The 18,407-nt window shown below is 35.1% G+C and overlaps 1 pseudogene; it reads right to left on the bottom strand.

Annotated features, from left to right (window-relative positions):
• Window positions 1-9,354: 9,354 nt before the first annotated feature.
• Window positions 9,355-18,173, bottom strand: LOC110735740 (annotated as a pseudogene).
• Window positions 18,174-18,407: the final 234 nt, after the last annotated feature.

An 18,407-nucleotide genomic window follows, 5' to 3' on the forward strand; every position in this document is an offset into this window, starting at 1 on the left:
TTCATCCACTAAAACACACAACATCCCCTAAGTTGACACATGCTGACATGCATAGTTCGTGTGTAAAGTATGAGGTAATTTTGGTATAATTAAAGAAGATTAATCATGGGCCTATTCCTTTTTTTTCTTATACAGAATTTAATCAAAGTTAGAAAAGTCTTCTCTAAAGATTGTAATCTAATCTATCAAAATACTCTCTTCATTTCATAATAATTGACACGATTAACATTTATTCTATATATATATAAAATAAGTTTGATCATAGTTTTTTAGTTTCTTATAAAAAAAAACATTTTATCATGAAATATGTTGGTAAGAAGATATTAGTACTGATATCTAATATATAAAGGAGACATTTTTCAAGAGCATTCGACATTCCATATAAGTAGCAATATTATTTCAACCAATGAAAAAAAAGATTTACAATAAAAAAAAAAATACAATCACCACATAAGCAAAATCCGTTAATGAGATTTGAGAATTCAATTAAAGTGCCTAAAAAACGACGAACAATAATTAAGGATTTGAATTATTTTAAAAAAAAATTATGTTTCGGTTTTAGATATTTTGTCAAAATATTATTCGACGAATGTGAAAGGAATTTAAAGTTTTACTTAATTCAAGAGTCATATCAATGAATGAAATCACATTTTTAATTAACTAAAAAATTAAAAATTCTTATCAAAATACTATAGGGATTTATATATTTGTAACGATAAGATAATAATCCCCCCGTTTTCTAATGTTAGTCCCATTTAAAATATTTTGACTATTAAAAATTAGAGGAAATCTTCTAATTTTATTTGCTATATATAAGAATATAGTCATATGAGGTCTAGTTTTATTTGTCTTGATGATTACTTTATTAATATCTAATTTTATAATTTTTGTCAGTGTGAGATTAAGGATATTTGCGATCAAATATTTGCATTGATATACGTAAATGAGACTAACATTATGAAACGGAGGGAATATTATTAATCTAATAATTAAAAAACCTAGAAGTCAATATGAGACTTTAAGTAAAAAATTTCTCGATTTATGTAAAAGAAATTAAAATAGTAAAAAAATTTATAGAGATCAAATAAATTATACAAATTATTATACAAAAAATTGTATACCGCACGGGCTTAAATCTAGTTATAAAATTTAAGGTCAAACTAGTGCATTGGAAGGTTGTCAATATTAGTTTTTCAAAAAAAGGTTGTCAATATTAAATACTTCTACATCAATTATTCTAAGATAAAGGGGGTAATTTTTCTAAAAAAATACTGTAATTTGCTATCGGCCTAAAAATGCAATATAATCTATTGCATGATTGGTTTTGCCATATAATATATGACGAGAGTAGTGGTGAAATTGATAAGAAGCCCCTTAACATCATCAATCTGAATCTTCTAAGGGCACTTGACCCCTTACCTAATATTAATGGGCCTAGTTATGGAAAAGCTAGCTATTTTAAAACCTGTTATGTCCAATTTCAGAAAATGGACCAAAATAACTTCATCCCACCCCACCACTACCCATATACATTTCCTTCTAGTCTCTTTCATAAACCACTATTCCAATTTCTAAACACACCCCAAGTGTTATCTGCACTACAAGCATTGTATTCATGGCTAGCATGATGGATTGAGATCATTGAAGAATGGTTTTATACTTTTATCTATTAAGTTTGAACATTCAAACCTTTTAGAGAAATAAGGAATATGGTTAATGGTGAATGTGTTAATTAATCCCGCTAAACCTTCCCATGTCGTAGAACATATTTCATCCATTTCACTAAGATTGCAACTTTTAGTGAAAAGAATGAAGTGTAAGTCGTAGTAAAAGTTAATAACTTGGATTAAGAGGGCTGATTTTAGTGAAATGGATTAAGTATAAGTCATTATTACAAGTTTAGAATTTGCGATTTTAGTGAAATGAAAAAAGTATAAGTTAAGAGTACAAGTTAACAATTTGAATTAAGAGGACTAATTGTTTTCATAAAATTTTATACCAATGCGAAAAGGTAAAATCCAAGACAATAAAATCTAACTCACATATTTTGGCCAAACAACGACTGAATCTTCTAGAATTTGCGGAACTTCACTTTGAAACGGAACAAACAAAGATTTGAAGATCGAAGAGAGGAAGCTAATAAAGATTGAATCATCGTAAGAGACGCAAATTAAGGCGATATAAGAGTTAATAGCAGGAGAAACAACTACAAGTAACTGCAAAAACAAGTAAATAACTAAGTGAGCAATTACAATTATGCCCCTTGATTGCTCTTGTAAAAATATGACATTGAGGAATTAGGCAGCCCTCTCCACTGTTCACTCCCATACTAAATTTCTAAAATTATTACTCTTTAACATGTTAAAACTGTCATGGAGTGGCTCAGTTGCCAAGTTTGATTCATTTTTGCAACTTTCATATTTGGGTGAGTTATATTTGGCATGTATTAACTTAACCTACACACCAAATATAAGCAGCATCTCTTTCGAAGTCTGATGTTTTGGCTCTTGAATCATGTAACTAAACTAAATTCCCAGAACTCTTGCATCATCAAAACGAGAAACAACATAATAGATTTTATTCCATAATGGTTTGTGAAATAACTATAGAGATTGAATTTTTAATCTCGAGCATACAAATATGTGCATTAGTGACCTCCTAATTAATGTCTATCTATTTTGCAGAAAATTAATTTTAGTTGTAGCAATAATATAGTTAATTCAATTCTTTGCTTCCCTATAATTTGTCACCCTTAATTAATTGGATCAATCGGTTTTTCGAGTTAAGCATATATAACGGCCTCCTAATATACATTTTACATTTTTCATCATTAAATTAATGACCTCTTTTTTCCAACCTTGTTTATTTTTCCGACCAAAGTAAAATATTGTAGTTAATAAAATGTTAGTTCCTTGAATTAAATATTCATATATTTATTTTCTCCTTTAAATTATCCCCTTTTCTCCACTGTCATTTTGGTTACTACTTTGACTAGGCTAGGTGAGCACCATATCACCTTAATCTTATTCATCATTGATGTCTAGATGATACCAGTCCTTTATGCATGCGATGCGTGCATAGTTTTCAAAATATATGTAAGCCACATTACTAATTTAATATTTAATGTAGTAGAATATCCATTTGGCCTTTTACTTTAAAGTACCCTAACTAATAGGCCATAGGTGTATATCTGTCATAAATAATTTTAGTAAAAAAGGGAAAATGAACAAATGATGACTAATTGAAAAATAAAAAAGTAATAATTCAAAATATCTATCAAACTTATTTTAATGCTAAACATATGTTGCATGTATATTATACATATTACACATGTATAAACACAATGTATCATCAAACAAAACAATGCAAGAACTCTTCATTAATCGTATTCATCTTAAAATACAGGCAAGTATTTGTTCATAGTTATATTTAGGAAATATTAGAAAATAACACCTCAAATTTATCACGATTTTTATTATAACACCACAAAAAAAAAAAAAAAAAAAAAAAAAAAAAAACCTTTTACTATAACACCACAAAAAAAAAACCAAAAAATTGGTTTCACCACCACTTAACTTTGTCATCCAAAAAAACCGTTAAGTGGACCCCACACGGTACACGTGTCAATCATCTATTGGATTAAAAAAAAAATTAAAAAACAAAAAAAAAGAGAATTTTTTTTAATAAAAAAAAGAAAAACCCTAAAATGCTAACCCAACCACCACCTCCACCACCGGCGCCGATCCCACTGTCGTCACCCATACCTAGCCCCTGAAGCGAAGCTCCGAAACCGTCGCCGAACCACCGTGACCTCAATCTAAACCAGCCGAAACCCCGGCCCACACCTTCGCCGAACACCGTAACCCTAACCTAAACCAGCCGAAACCCCAGCCCACACCGTCGTCGAACCACCGTAACCCCAACCTATACCAGTCGAAACAACATCACACCCACCACTTTCGCAGAACTCCTCTCCCCTACTCAAAACCGTCGCCAAACTGTCGAAACACCAACCCACACCCATACCCATACCCAAACCCGTACCCAGACGCGGCGGTGGATTTCGTATTCGCGGCAGTTGATAGGACTAGGATGGTTGTCGCTAGTTATGAGGGTGGTGGTTGGCCTGATTTCGCTGGTTTTGGTGGGATAGAGGGTGCTGGCGGCTGAGGATTGGCATTCGCCGGCTAGGATTGGGCTGCCGATGGAAGGCTAGTGGCTGGGTTAAGGTTGTTTTCTTTTTTCTTATTTAATTTATTTCTTAAACCAATACCTAATTGACGCGTGTCCATAGTGGTCCCACTAACGATTTCCATCCAAAAATCCGTTAGTGGGTGGTGAAACCAAATTTTTGGGATTTTTGGTGGTGTTATAATAATTTTTTTTTTTGTGGTGTTATAATCAAAATCATGACTTTTTGTTGGTGTTATTTTCTAATTTTTCCTATTATTTATCATGAAATATACCCCAAACACTTTCCATATTATTTTTTTGAAGCAAATAATGTTGATAGCATCCCAGTAAATAATTAAGCCATAACTTTATCCTAAAAATTCACATATTTTGCGTTCCTATGTAAACACATGACAAATGATCCTTTTCCATCTATAACTAAAAGTGTTAATAATGTAGGAAGTTCCGCAACAAGCAAGTACACAAAAAAGGTAATATAATGTACATTTGACAATTACCAATAATAAAATCACTTTTCTATTATTAATACTATGTATTATGATATATATAGGTCAGTTCAAAGGTCTTAAGACACATCAATTTGCTTGGCAATTATTAGTCCCCTTTGCAATAAGCTATCTCAATGCTACAATAGGAATGCACATGATAATACCATTCTGGATCTGTTCTATAAGTTATAACCTTCACATATTTAAAAAAAACTGTATCTTTCATATATATCAAAATCTAGAGAAAGATAGATAGATAGTGAAAAATTTAGCCCTTTTTCTTTTTTCTTTTTTTATAAGGGGACCATTTCAATAAATTTTAGCTCTTATAGTTACCCACATTTATAATTGAGGTTATTCATATTAATGAATAATTAGATTAGTGCCCGTTGCGATGTACAGTAGTAATAATCTTTTTTCATATAATTAATTTGTGATATGATATAAAAATGAGGTACCTCATATGAAATAAACAAATGCAATGCATATAAGAAAGATGAAATAATAAGGCAAAAATTGTTAAAACTACAATAGGGACAAAAAAAAACCCCTATTATTGTTGATTAGTTGTGTTTAAAATATTTAAAAATAGTATTATACATTATATTACATTAATGATGCATGTTATTCCTAATAAAACTTTACAATATAGATGTTGTATGCCTTTTTATTAATTAATTTAGGTATTAAAAAAAATCTTAAAGCTGACATCATATATTCAAAAATATATATATATTGTATTGGCGAGAAATTTTTTAATGATAGATTGACATATGTCCAAAATGATCAATGTAAACATGACCTGTTTTAGTAATACAGTTGATTGATTTTTTGAAGGAAACAAAAGAAGGTATAAGTTGGTAAAATTATTACAAAAATATTTAACAAAAAACTAACTCAATTATATTGCTTCATAAGATTTCAAATCAACACCATGAATATAAATGTTTTTTTGTTCCATTGAACCCCACTATTGTACAACTATATTTATAATGGTAATTTAAATGTTAATATTGAATTTTTGGCTCTGTTATTTTACACTCTCCACCATATTTCAACCTTCTAAATTATAGCTTATTTTCCCTTCATTAAAAGGTCTCAAAATCTTGTGTAACTATTTTAAGTAAATAAAACACGAAATAAAAAGGAATACAATTATTATAAAGATAATATATAAGACTAGGTTTAATATTATTTATAGTTGTATTATACAAATATTCCAAAAATAAAAGATTTATGCTAAAAAGGGGAGGGGGTGTTTTGGAGGGAAAAAACAGCACCAGGAAGTGACACGTGTCATTCATGGTGTCTGTTTTAGTATTATGTTATGTTATTAATTATACAAATATTTCAAAAATAAAAGATTTTTGCTAAAAAGGGGAGGAGGAGTTTTGGAGGAAAAAACAGCACCAGGAAGTGACACGTGTCATTCCTGGTGTCTGTTTTAGTATTATGTTATTGATGATTATTTTTGTAAATAAATGTGGTCACGTCATATTATGTGTACTTTAATCTGATAAAATATTCTAAATATATATTGCATATATATTGCACATGTACACGTACTTATAATTATGTGTACTTTAATTTATAAAATATTCTAAATTTGCATATTAAATTATCAAGCACTCAATTTTAATCTAGGAAATGTGATAGACATGGAGTGATTTTTGAAAAGGCTTTTGTACAATCATTTTTATCAAACAATACAAATAAAGATTGACGAATATTATACTTTTTCAACATGAGACTCTAGTTATCTTTAGTACATTGATACCACATCATACAAATATTGAATGCCACAACATGGACTCTAGGTAATACTCAACATTGAATTTTACAAGCATTTCAATAGGTTGGCATATTTCTGACTTTCCAAAATTGACGCTGATTACCGAAGGCCTTTACGTTGCAATGGATGTAATTTTAAATCTACCAAATGGTTGGATGGAGATGTCTACAACTGGACATATAAAGGATGTTGGATCTACACTTTCAATGACATAAGGACCACTACAAAGTACCATCACTGCGAGCATTTCAACATTATTAGTTTGCAAACTAAACAAATTTTTGTTTCTTTTTGTTTAATTTTTGGGATGTCATAGTTAGTATATTCATAGTCTTTTTGTAACCAAGACATCTAACGTCGAAGATTCGAAAATAGCTAGTAAGGTTAGGATTAGGCATTGGTTGTAAAAGAACTTGTTAAGAGCTAGAGACACATATGATTAGATAAGAAAAAAAATAAGAACTAAGTTAATCCGCCACCAAATTAAAACAGTTAAATTAGCTTGGCCCCGTTGCTGAGGAGACGACTAGATTCTATTAGCTTTAGTTTGATTATTTGAAATGTTTTCATCGTCTACTTTTAGTTAAAATTAAGATATTCTCATTGCTTCCTCTTCTTCTTGTTCATGCCCAGTTTAAAACGAATAGGTGATTTGGTCCCTGTACGGATCCCAACTTGAACAAGACCCTTAGGCAACTCAAATAGCAAGGGAAAAGGAAACTGAAAAAGACTCGGTCGTAGAATCCTCATCAAGGTTCTAAGAAGAGTCCTACGAGACATTCTAACATACAACAAGAGATGACTAATAATAGGTCTCTTAATTCTTTTAGGGCATGTACTATCCAAGATGGTATTCCAACGGGGCTAAAAATGCCAGAAATCGTTGCAGAGAACTTTGAGATCAAACCCAGATTACTCTGTATGGTACAGCAAAATCAATTTAACGGCCATCCTACTGACGAGTCAATCAATCACTTCCAACGATTTCAACAATTATGTTCCATTGTTCATCACAAAGGAGTTACTCAAGATCAGTTGAAAGTAATGTTCAAATTTTCTCTTTGCAATAATGCTCAAAAGTGGTTGAATATCGTCGAGGAGATGGAGTGGGGTAAAATTTCTCAAATATTCCTTAAAGAGTACTTTCCTCCCGAAAACATTGAAACGGTTTGTCACAAAAAAATCAACTTTTGCTCAAGAACCAAGGAAATCTCTTAGGGAAGCATGGGATAGGTTCTTGGATCCCAACTTTGAGAAATCTTATTCATATCTTCTATAACGGACTAAGACCACATGTATTGTTGACTCGCTATGAATGAAGGAGGGTCCACTAATCATATTGTTTACACATTTCTAATCCAGATAATAAAAACATTGAAGGAGTAGTGTCCTTCAACCAAGTGTATTATTCCTATAGATGGTTTAGTTAATTACAGAGTTAATTATTCAGTGTAGTCAAGTAATCAGAATGCCAAGCTGGAGGCCACCTCCGATCAATGAGAATAATATAATTAATCTCACAACTTGTTCTTGGTTGAACCTATTGGGTCACACCCTAATTTAAGCACGAAATCAAACCATGAGACAGATTGGGTCAAAGGCCCAAATACGTCAAATAAATATAGATTAGATCACAACATTAGATGTTGGACTTAAACGTGTCAAGTTCAAGCATATATCTTCAATTGGATCAAATGGGTCGCAAAAGATAAATCAAGTCAAGCGACGACGACAAAGGCCCAATGCCTCACTTGAGGCCTAATGCGCTAAGGTGTGGCCATAAGGCCCAGCCAATGCTAGGGGAGCTAAGGCCGAGCCTCACTGCCAGGCCACAAGTTCGCAAGAGCAACAATTGTGTCAGCATTGCGTTGGCAGGTGTGGGTAGGTTGTTGTGCGACCCTTGGGGCACAAGGCAACAGTCACACGACCTATAGCTTAAGCACTGTGCTAGCCAACCCTTTAGTTGCTTAAGTGGAAAGTTGGAATCATTATAGGCCTTTCAAAACCAAACTGAATATTTAGAACCAATGATCGTTAATAAGTCCAAGACAATAAAATGTAACTCAAATATGTTTTTCGTGACTTGTCTAACTTAATAGAGAAGTAGATTGATTAGAAAAAGTGAAGAGGGAAATTTACCTACAATTTCACCACATATATGTGAAGTGGGCAAGATGTAAAGTTGTAAACCTCTAATATATGACAGCAGTGACATGATCATTTAGCTTAACCATTCGTGCAGGTAGATTGATCTTTTATGACACACATATCATGAATGAGAGAAGCTCCATGACAAGAGTTAAGATTGCCCAAGGAGAACTAGCAAAAGTCAATTATTGGCGAGAATGTGCCATAAACGACCACCCTAAGAACGAGGGCGATGTGTATGTGGTGTGGTTGCCTAGGGTGGTGGTCGTTGTTAGGTAGAGAATAGACGGGGCAAACACATTAATAACTTGACTATCAAGTGTCATACCACCATCAAATGTAAGAGTCTGAAGTCTCAACACTACCACCACCACAACAATTACCAACTGTAATATAGGACTTGGGAGCAATGGAAGAAAGATGAAAATTTAGAAAACTAAAAGGAGAGAGAATGTGGAGGCACCTCATCCTAATAATGGAAGGCAACAACAGTATGTGGCCGTGGGGAGGGGCGAGGTTATTATCTCTCATCATAGAACGGCTATATATATCCTTCCTTTTGAAATCCATCCTACATACGCCTTAGTGTAATTTTACATCCTCAACATCTTTAATATTCTTCCCATGCATTTTCTCCACGTGATCATTTATGAAGCATTGTAATATAAAAGGGTGTAATTACAACTGTATGTGACATTGTAAGAGTAAGTAAATATGTAATTGGACCCGTTAAAAAAAAAAACTGTAATTATTTCAAGTAACATATTTTCAACATCTCAGATTTAAACAAGGCCTCAACCATATACATACATTTTTTACAAATTAAATTATCAAATTTGGCAATTTAATCCATTTTACACATCAATCCACTAAACCATTGTTAAAAAAAACCTAACCATAATTAAATTAAAGGAGACCAAACCAACTAAACTTCAGGAATGCTCTTCAACCAAGGCTTTCAAGACTTGTGATGCATCTCAATTGAACCCCAAATTTCATCAACACTTCCAATGTTTGTTCAACACACAACCCTTTATCTTCCCCAGCCATTCTACATATTGCTTCTTTGTAGGTGGAGTGTGCATTTTGTGTATCAATCAGTAATTTTCGAGCCTGGAAAAAGAGTTAGGTAGTTGTTTCTGAAAGAAAAGTGGTGAAAAGTGACACTGCTTCCTGCAGATGACAAGAACGGAGATCTTCAGGGATTGGGGCAACAGCTATAGTGTCAAAGCAGCTCAACTGAGTCTCACGTGTTGAATCGTCTCCACCATCACACACTAGTAAACTGCATATCTCCTCTGACATCTTTGAATAGGCCACCCTAAGAAAACAAAAATAAAAAATCGTCATTGAACATTAAATTTTTGTCCTAGCATTATAAAAGGACACTAACGAAAACAAAATATGGAGTATCATTTTTTTCCCTTGCAGCAGTTCAATGCATGTAACAATAACTAACAAAGGAAGATAAACAATTATTACAACGGAACATTAAAAGATCCAGAGAATAACAAATCAGCTAACACAAAAATATGCATACCTTGCATCTGTAGGTAGTTTGCTTTCCAGTACTTCTAGAGACTTGTTCAGGCAATCAAAGAACTCCCTACAAGCTGCTTCTTTACTCTCAAGAGAATCCTAAAAGATATAGTACACATTTAAGCACAACTGTCTTTATGATTTTGTTTCTGGGAAAGCTGCTGGGACAATTAAGCCATAATTTAACATGCTTCCCCCTTCCCAAGACTATTTATGAAAATGAACTTTTACAAGTTCAAGATACGAAATAGCCATAACAAGTTAAGCTGAATACGATCCAAGTTTCCACAAAGATCATAATGTAGGAGAATATACTTACCAATTTGTTTATATCATCATCAGCACCCTGCAGAGAGCTTCTTAACAGATAAAATGAGATATAAATTCCAGCTCCCAAGTCCCAGTCTTCAATCTCTGACTTGTGATCCTCCATTGAAGTTGCCAATCTCCATATTTCAGAGTCTTTGGCTGCATTTAAGTAAAGCCACTATAATCATTAGCTCTAACATTGCCAAGACAACTATACCAAGTTGTGAATCAGTCCACAAGTTCAGTTTGGAACAATTAGTAAAAGCGAAGCAATACGTAGGAAAGACTTCCAAGAAGTCTATAAAGCAAATTGCACACGGTTGTGCAAATTCAAATATTTATAGTAAGAGACGCAATGTGATATCATCAACAATGTAATCATGCAACGAAGTGATAAGAATCATAAGATCAATTGAGTCTAACTTCAAATATCAAAAGTTAAAGTGGAAATATAAGGTGGCATACTCGCAGTTACGAGCTGAAATCTGAAAAGCAAAACTTTCATAGTCATATTAGCTTTGGACTCATTATGCTTTTTGTTAATCAAATACTTCCTCCGTTCATAAAGAATTGCACCATATTCCTAAAACGGATACATCAAAATAGTTGCACCATTTCCCTATTTTGTAATATATTTATAAGAAAACTACCATTATACCCCTCAGTTAAAAGTTATTACTCTGCTTTTCACATCTTACTTTCTCCTCACCCTCTCCCCTCAGTGTTGATCTGATGATCTCCATTGTCACTACCAATAACAGTGACCAAGTCCACCTGCACCACCAGTCCACCATCACCATCTTCTCTAATGGGCCACCACCATATTCAAGATCTAAAGGTAAGATGTCAGCCGTGTCAGTAGAATATATGATAATGTAATTACCTAAAATATAGCCAGTACAGAATCTATTCAAAGCCTAGTCTTTGTTTTGGAGGAATCCTACCTCCATGTGTTGTTCTGCATCTCGTAGTCCAAGAAACTTGACAAAATTACAACTGATAAGGGGGTGTTTGGTTCACAAAGTGGTATGGGTTTGAAATTAGGGAAATAAAACTAGGGTGGTAATAGGATTGGAACTTAATTCTTAATACCTAGTGTTTGGTTGTTCTTCGAGAATGGAATTTTCCTTTTTATTTGATACCTAGAGGTGTGGTATGAGCCATACCCACCTCCTCCCTTGGGTTTCTAAAACCCATACCTTGTGGGTTTGAGGTATGGGTTTAGAAATTAGATTTTTTTTTCTTAAACAAACATTAAGCATGGGGTTTACTCATTCCAACCCCATACCTCATACTTAAAACCCGCTAACCAAACACCCACTAAGCTCTACTATCACTAATAATCCACCAGGTTGACCAGATATTCACAACTCCCCACCCACTTATAAGTTATATTACACACACACACGGGAAAAGAAAAGAAAAAAAGAGGGAAAGAAAAAAAAAAAAAGAGAGGTAACCCCATACCAATAACGATAGGTCCAAAAAGACGAGGTATATAAAACAAGTTATTTATTTTTGTCACTTATACCAGATGGCACAAAGAATGAGCAAGAAAAATGAATCACAACGTACCTATATTTCTTTCTTGCTCCATACACATTCTAACCTTATTGCTGCACATATAATGCCTTCAATAATGGAGATAAAGAGCAAAAAATGGATATATTTAGCATAGTCAAGAATAATAACAGCGATCAATCATGCAATCCTAAATTAACACCATCATAGGAAATGTGTTAAATGCTTATTAAAGGGTTTTGTACATCATTACCCTTTATTAATTGGTATATAATCCTAGTTAACGTGATCCATCTATAGGATCAACTCAGACCAATTTCTTGGAGAACTTGAGCTAATGGTATTTCAATCGAATATAACATCTAACTACTTAAGAGGAAAGGACAATAGAGATCCACAAGGTCTTATTATAAAAAGTTGTTTCAATTTACCAGTCCTTTGGAAGAGAGAGCCCAAGTAAAGATATCAGTTCAGATTTGCTCCAGAAATATTACAAGGAGGTGAGGGCAGTGAGGCCTTGAAAGACTATAAATTGTATCAGATTAACAGTCAAACATCTGACTCCCAATTGGGGAGACAGTGGATAAAAATTTGAAATTTGGTAACACATGTAAGGAACTAGTATAAATTAGGTTATAAAAAGGAGACTATTCAGCACTTGACTTGTTGATACAGATGAGACACAGTATAAAATCTTTAAACGAAAGATCAGGAAAAGAGGAGGACAAGACGAAAGATAGAATGTGTAAAACTTTTACTAGTATAAAGTTCATCATATAGGAATTAAGGAACAAGAGATTACTCAGGGATTGCTGATATACTTCATATTTAAAAGGCAGAGAGCAAACTCAGCAAAGATCTATTAACAAAGCAACTGAAGCAGCACAGGACTAGAAAAGGAATGATATGGAAGACTTGATGTAACTACTAGTAATTAGTAAATACTTATAGAGAGAAAAAAAGTGTCAAATAACAACTTGAGGTTGTTCCATAAGGTTGTGAAAGAGAAAAGGAGACAGCGTGACATGATACAGAAATACAGGATTTAATATGAAGATCATCAACTTCGATTTCTCATTCCCATTTCGTCCACTTAAATTTGAATCTACCAATAAAGCACGCAAATGTCAGAACCCAATGTTACAACCTCTCAGACATGCTTCAGTTTCCAAACACCGCATAATGTGAAATGTCCCAATAATACCAGCCAGTGCTTTGAAATTTCATGCTAAGAAAAATGCCCATAGAAGATTGTTTCGAAACCCACGGTAAATCTCAAACGCACTTTCAATAAAAAGGTTTTAAAATTTTATGAAAGAATGCAAAGCTAAGCGATAGAGGGGAGGTGCTTTAAAATTACTTCTAGGCCCTAGCATGGTAACAAAATCTCTATACTCAGCCAAAATCTCACGAGTGCAAAAGAAACGTGATGGAGTATGATTGTGACAACTATGCAATACGGAGTATAACAGTAAATTTAATCTATCAGCCCAATACACTAGCAACAGTGAGAGTGGTGAGCCAGGATACTGATGCAACCTTAAGATAGTTATTGCTCATGCAAAAGTTAAGGTAATGAGATCTAAGTATCACACAGCTAAACCACAGCAGCTTACCAAGAATATATGAATAACACCAGCCTCAGTGATTATTACAAACAATGATGATATTAACAGCAATTCTAACATCATTAGTGAATCCTAATGACTAATTCAGCAAGAACACATGCATTGCTATACCAAGCATACACCTGATTGAGGAATAAATATATTACCTGACAAAAATAAAGAATGGACAACTGATGTAATGAAAACTGAATGAGCTTTCTGCCACTTTGAGCTTTGAATGTAGTGTTCTAGAGCATTTGACATATCACCGTAGTATTGAAAATACACAGCCTATAATGAATACAGAATATAAACACTCAGAGGAGGAAAAGTAGAGCAACATAGAAAGGAGTTGCTTTTAAAACAATGATTGAAGGTATATAAGGTTAAAAAAAGCACATGCTTATTTTAGAATAAGAGGACAGTAATATTAATCAAACCTCAAACCATATCATAAAGCTAAAATGTAAGGTGCAAGAATACATCTAATCAAATCACCGCTTTTGCAAGAGGAGACGGTATCTTTTGTACTTGCCTCAGTATGAGGGAATATAAGAGTGCTTGTATAATAAGAAGTGAAAGTGTGTGCTTATGATTTTGTCAATGTCAGCCTGCATGCAACCCATAGATGTGCGTATGAAATGAAAATTAGTGAAAGTACGGTTCTTTATGGACATGTTTCCATGAATTTGTCTGATTTCTTATCCATATTATCTTGGGAGATTAGGGCAGTGTGTGAAAGTCTAGAATAGGATCTCAAAAATTAAGGAAAAGTTCTGAAAATAAAAGAAACTGGTTATTCCTCATTTTGGAGCATTCCATGCATATTACATAAAAAACATTTCCTAAGGGAATGTTCACCAAATACTTGTAAAGGAATCAAACCCTTTCCTTTGTCCAACCAAACAAATTGGGTAATCATTTCCTCTCCTCCCTCTTTGAACTTCTTGCCTTTCCCCATTTTTGAATCAAATAGCCTCTTATAAGAATGGAACAATTTTTCAAAATTGCTGGTACTCAACAAGGACGAGTCATACAAAATTTTGGAGTATCAAAGCATAAATATCTTCCATTCATAGATACTAGCCTCATGAAAATATCATAGAGGAGAGCAAAAGAAGGCTTCCAATAAGAATATTTAAACAAAACCCCCTCTGTTCCAAAATATGAGCACTTCAAGATAATTCTCTATAATTAGAAGTTATTAGTAATAAAAATGGTGTTCAAAAGTGGCATAAAACATTGGCATTAGTACTTGAAACTGACAAGTACTAGTATTGTATAGTACATTAATATTACACGCGATATGGAATAACAACAGTCAGTTAAATGGACATATAATGTGGAGTAGAGAAATAAAAAATGTACCATAGCCTCGTGCAACCACTGTGATGGAATACCCAGCTCCTCAATAAATTTGCGCTGCTCCTCTTGTGAACTCCAGGTATCACAATATTGGAACAAGATTTCCCAAATAACTGTAGAGTGAAGATAGGGAAAATCTTCACAATAAGGCATGTGGAGGACAACATAGATGGCCCAATGGCATTTCCCTAGACAAAGAAGTTGGGAAACATATGCCATATCAAGAATATGGAGATCACTAGAGCTAAAGGCACCAATTGCTTCAAGAATTCCACGCTGATGCCAGATCATATGGTAGTCAAGTGGATCATTGGTTGATGCAAAAGCACTGAACATAGATTTCAGGCCATCAAATTTACCATCTTCACAAGCATGAAGCAGCATCAGATAATAAGCAAGGTCATATCGTCCCTCAGGGGCAACATTAACAGTCTCCTCAACTGGTCCCTCATCAATATAAACTGGAACAGGATACAGAGCTTTTCCTTTAGTAAGAAGATGTTGGTAAGTGTGAAAAACAGCAGGTAAGGGAGTCCCTGGTGGTAACTCATACCACATCAACAAACCCAAGAACCTTTTCCAGTCAATGCTTTTTCCAGCCAAAGCATTGTGAATATTACCCGAAAGCAATTCAAAAAGCTGTATCCTATCCTTCTCAATAAAGTTAAAGTCCATACCATTAATTCTCCACACCTCCAACTGTTGAGCTATATCAGAACGATTCACCATAGACCCACCAGCCTCTCCAAGTAAACAGGCCAGCCTCACATCCCCCTAGAAGCAGCCAATTCAACAGCTGCATCCAACTGTCGCCCAGTCAGGAAAAGAAATATCTGTTCCAAATCATCAGACTCACTCAAGCAGCCCAGATCTTCTTGCACCCGGTGGTACACACTCTCTTGCAACCAATAACTAAACTCTGCCCTTCGCATCAAAGGGAGTGCTTCAGGATCAATATCTGAGCGACTGGCTTTTCCATCCAGCATCATATCTTCCTCAGGGTCATCTACTCCAAAAACAGTCTGCCCACTGGTCTCTCTTTCAGAAAATAGGACCTTAATCAGCTCCCATACAATCACTTGGTGCATCATTGACATACGAACAGATGGCAACGTGCCAGGAACCTCGAGTTGCTTCTCAACTACTTCTATATAGCGCCGACATATGTCTGAGAGAGCTAGACGATCACATACAACCTTTTGGAGGCTTAATTTGAAGGATCCAACTTCAACTTCAAGTATTCTATGATCCAAAGACTTGTGTAGATCCAATGGAGATTTAAAAAGTGAATCAACAGCATCCTTTTTCACTTCATTAGTTTCATCTCTAGTGACCCTGTCTATTGCAACCTTTTCAAGAGTAATTACAGAAGATAATACTCCTTGGCCATCATTACTGCTGACAGGCACACCACTATGAACAAGGAGACCATTAGGTCCCCATCCAACACGAAATGATCTACCCATAAACAATCCTGCATCAACTATATTTCGTGAATGATAACCAGATACAGGTGTCTCCTTCTTATACTCCAGTTTAAAGCCTTCCGGTTTAATTACCCTCATAGGTGATCCTTTATGTTGTTGTGCTAGTACAAGTGTCCCAGGAGCATTCACATCAAAACTGTTAGACTTGTACTCAAGCAAAGGTACTGGAGTCTTCCTAGGAGGGGGAGGACTCGGTTTATAATTAACCTTAAACCCTGAATTATATAAACGAAACTTTTCTCCGTAAGTTGCTTGTTTTTCACGAGAAGGAATCTCATCATAACTATCATCCTCGTCACCTTCACCAGAAAACATCAACATTCTCATCTCCTTCATTCGAGCGGGATCAAGTCCAAGATGAGCAGGAAGTGAATGAGAAAGTTCAGCACTATTCTCACCCATATCAAACCCATCACTACCAAAACCATCATCCTCACCTACACCAACACCATCATTCATCCTAACAGAATCCTCACCTGGGTCCACATCCGCGTCATCCATCACAATGTCATCCTCATCATCCATACTCAACCCAAATCGACTAAAATGCCGAACTGAAAATTTCCATTCCCCATTCGTCGGTTCATACGAAATAAACTCTGCTCCCTGCCTATCAGCACTAGCTCTCAACCTATCAACAACCCTACAAAAACTATAACGATCGAAATCCGACATTCCAAACTTCAAAAACAATGTAACAACAGCAGGCTTATTCAACCCTTCCCCGACAGGAGGCTTACCACTCTCATCTTCATAAACAACAACTTCATTCCTATTAAACTTAACAATCTCAACCAAATCCAACCCTCTAACATCAGTCTCCCCCAAAAACTTAACACTCCCAAACCCCACCCTCCCAACAACAAAATCCCTAATTTTTCTACAATACCCAGGATTAATCCCCTCAAATTCAGCTAATTCCTTCAATGAAGGTTCAGTATAATAATCCGAAGATCGCAAAATTGGGAAATACCCATCATATTGAACCCAATTTGTCTTTCTTTTCTTACATGGTGATGAAATTAGCAATGAAGAAGAATCATCAAAAGAGAAGATTGTTGGGGGAAAAGGGTCACGCAAAACACTACATTCCATAACTAGAAGGGGAGAGAGAAAAGGAAGTCAACCTTGCTAGCCGTCGCCGTCGTATGCGGAGGTTGCCGGTGGTCGGAGGAGAGAGAAAGGTAGGGCTTTGAGACGAGAGCGCGGTGTGTTGAGCGAAGTGGAGTGAGGTTTTGGAGAGAGAGTGAGAGGGCTAGGCGGTAGGGGTGAGCAAAGACCCAGGTACCCGGTACCGGACCCGGAACCGGTTAGGATCCGCCGGGTCCGGACCCGGAACTGGTCCCACCGGTTCCGGGACCGGGTCCAAAATGTCGGACCCGGTTGTAACCGGTTCCGGGACCAGGTCCTAAAATTTCGGACCCGGTACCCACTGGGTACCCGGTTTAAACCAATTCCAGTTCCGGGTACCTGGTCCCGGATCCAGACAATCCGGGTACCCGGAACCGGTACTGATTTAGTTATAAAAAATTATTTTTTTTTAAAAAAACCCAACAATCCACAGTCCAATACAACATTAGGCCCATTTCATCCAATTCATTTCTGCTAGGGTTTCTGTCAGCCACTAAGCCTCCTCATTTCATTGAATTCATTTTTGCTAGGGTTTTGTTCTTCTCTGTTCATTCTCAATCTTCTCTGTTCTCCTCTGAAAATCTCATCTTGTCTTCTTTCGTTCTCATCAATTCACTGATTCTCGGTCTTCTTTCGTAAGTATTTTTCTCTTGGTACTCAAAATCTCATCCTCTCTTTCGTTCTCATCAAGCCACCGAACGACTGTCTCTTTCGTAAGTATTTTTCTCACTTTGTTTGCTTTTTGTTTCATCTTGCATATGTAGATCTCTGGTACTGTTTATTGCTGCTTGCATTTTCTTTGGAGATAGTTAGAGTGTTTATGTTA

Source organism: Chenopodium quinoa, unplaced genomic scaffold (genome assembly GCF_001683475.1).
Source record: "Chenopodium quinoa cultivar QQ74 unplaced genomic scaffold, ASM168347v1, whole genome shotgun sequence".
Taxonomy (NCBI): domain Eukaryota; kingdom Viridiplantae; phylum Streptophyta; class Magnoliopsida; order Caryophyllales; family Amaranthaceae; genus Chenopodium; species Chenopodium quinoa.